General features: G+C 51.3%; 1 pseudogene; it reads left to right on the top strand.

The window, feature by feature from the left end:
* The first annotated feature begins 1,721 nt into the window (after positions 1-1,721).
* Positions 1,722-1,839, top strand: LOC126107189 (5S ribosomal RNA; annotated as a pseudogene).
* The last annotated feature ends 1,017 nt before the right edge of the window (positions 1,840-2,856 follow it).

Raw genomic sequence — 2,856 nt, 5'->3', positions numbered from 1 at the left:
CTCTTTCAAATTCTGAGGGTGGCGGGGGTAAAATACAGGGAGCGAAAGGCTATTTACAATTTGTACAGAAAGCAGATGGCAGTTATAAGAGTCGCGGGACATGAAGGGGAAGCAGTGGTTGGGAAGGGAGTGAGACAGGTTGTAGCCTCTCCCCGATGTTATTCAATCTGTATATTGAGCAAGCAGTAAAGGAAACAAAAGAAAAATTCGGAGTAGGTATTAAAGTCCATGGAGAAGAAATAAAAACTTTGAGGTTCGCCGATGACATTGTAATTCTGTCAGAGACAGAGCAGTTGTACGGAATGGACAGTGTTTTGAAAGGAGGATATAAGATGAACATCAACAAAAGCAAAACGAGGATAATCGAATGTAGTCGAATTAAGTCGGGTGATGCTGAGGGAATTAGACTAGGAAATGAGAGGCTTAAAGTAGCAATTGAGTTTTGCTATTTGGGGAGCAAAATAACTGATAATGGTCGAAATAGAGAGGATATAAAATGTAGACTGGCAATGGCAAGGAAAGCGTTTGTGAAGAAGACAAATTTGTTAACATCGAGTATAGATATAAGTGTCAGGAAGTCGTTTCTGAAAGTATTTGTATGGAGAGTAGCCATGTATGGAAGTGAAACGTGGACGATAAACAGTTTGACAAGAAGAGAATAGAAGCTTTCGGAGTGTGGTGCTACAGAAGAATGCTGAAGATTAGATGGGTAGATCACATAAGCAATGGGGAGGTATTGAATAGAACTGTGGAGAAGAGGCGTTTGTGGCGCAACTTGACCAGTACTGGAGGGCTGCGTGGAGAGTAAAAATCGTAGAGGGAGACCAAGAGATGAATACATTAAGCAGATTCGGAAGGATGTAGGCTGCTGTCGGTACTGGGAGATGAAAAAGCTTGCACAGGATATAGTAGCATGGAGAGCTGAATCAAACCAGTCTCAGGACTGAAGACCACAACAACAACTCAATAAATGTTAAACTCGGTCAATAATTTTACGGAACACTGATGATAAAAATTCTTGTCGCCCCTGGAAGCCGATAGACAGGCGACCTGCAACTGGACTGTGCACCGTTGTGACCGTAGAGACGGGTAAAATGGAGAGCAAGAGTCACGGGTTCGAGCCTCGGCAGAGGCAGGCAGGCAGACAGGTGCGGTCCGCAGTTCAGGCTCTGGCAGACGCGGCGCAGCGCGGCGCAGCAGACGAGAGGAGCCGAGCGGAGCAGATCTGCGGCGGGCGGCGATCAATACGGCGCGTGGCGGCGGCGGCGGCGGCGGCGGCCGCGCTCCCCACCTGCTGCCGTCCCCCGCGGTCCGACGGCGCTCTGCCTACACCCACCCGCCCGCGTCCAGCCGCGAACGACGGCTGTCCCAAACTTAAATGCCAGTCACCACCACCACCGTGGAAATGTTGTCCGTCCACGCAACAAAATAGAACTTAAGAGCCAAAGAAACTGGTACACCTACCTAATATCGTGTAGGGCCCCCGCGAGCACGCAGAAGCGTCCCAACACGACGTTGCATGGACTAGAGTCTGAAGCAGTGCTGGAGGGAACTGACAACGGGTGGAGATCTCTTCCGAACAGCACGTCGCAAGGCATCCCAGATATAACGTTCGTGCCTGAGGAGGAGTAAGAGGAGATTATTGTTTAACGTCCTGTCGATAACGAGGTCATTAGAGACGGACCATACGCTCGGATTAGGGAATGATGGGGAAGGAAATCGGCAACGGCCTTGCCGCAGTGGCTACACCGGTTCCCGTCAGATCACCGAAGTTAAGCGCTGTCGGGCGTGGTCGGCACTTGGATGGGTGACCATCCAGGCCGCCATGCGCTGTTGCCATTTTTCGGAGTGCATTCAGCCTCGTGATGCCCACTGAGGAGCTACTCCACCGAATAGCAGCGGCTTCGGTCAAGAATACCATCATAACGACCGGGAGAGCGGTGTGCTGACCCCACGCCCCTCCTGTCCGCACCCTCCTCTGAGGATGACACGGCGGTCGGATGGCCCGATGGGCCACTTGTGGCCTCTAGACGGAGTGGGAAAGGAAATTGGCCGTGCCCTTTCACGGGAACCATCCTGGAATTTGCCTGAAGCGATTTAGGGAAATCACGGAAAACCTAAATCAGGATGGCCGGACGCGAATTTGAACCGTCGTCCTTCCGAATGTGAGTCCAGTGTGCTAATCACAGCGCCACTTCGCTCGGTCACGTCTGGGGACTTTGATGGGCAGCGGAAGTGTGTCAACTCAGAACAGTGTTCCTGGAGCCACTCTGTAGTAGTTCTGGACGTGTGGGGTGTCGCATTGTCCTGCTGGAATTGCCCAAGTCTGTCGGAATGCCCAATGGACATGAATGGATGCAGGTGGTCACACAATCAGATTCGTATCTACTAGACGTATCAGGGATCCCATGTCACTCAAACTGCACACGCACCACACCATCACCAAGCCTCCACCATCTTGAAGAGCCCCCTGCTTACAAGCAGGGTCCATGGACTCGTGAGTTTGTCTCCATATATGTAGACGTGCATCTGCTCGATACAATTTCAAACGAGACACGTTCGACCAGGCAACATGTTTCAGTTATAAAAATTCCAACGTCGCTGTTGACGGGCCCAGGGGAGGCCTAAAGCTTCGTACCCTGACGTCATCAAGGGTGCACGAGTGGGCCTTCGGCTCCAAAAGCTCATATCGATGATGTTTCGTTGAATAGTTCGCACACTGACATTTGTTGATGGCCCAGCACTGAGCTATGCAGCAATTTGCGGAAGGGTTGCACTTCTGTCACGTCCAACCATTCTCATCAGTCGTCGTTGGTCCCGTTCTTGCAGGATCTTTTTCCGGGCGCAGTGATATCG

The sequence above is a fragment of the Schistocerca cancellata genome, chromosome 10 (genome assembly GCF_023864275.1).
Source record: "Schistocerca cancellata isolate TAMUIC-IGC-003103 chromosome 10, iqSchCanc2.1, whole genome shotgun sequence".
Taxonomy (NCBI): domain Eukaryota; kingdom Metazoa; phylum Arthropoda; class Insecta; order Orthoptera; family Acrididae; genus Schistocerca; species Schistocerca cancellata.
Note: the sequence above shows the minus strand (reverse complement) of the source record. Positions and strands in the feature narration are given on the sequence as shown.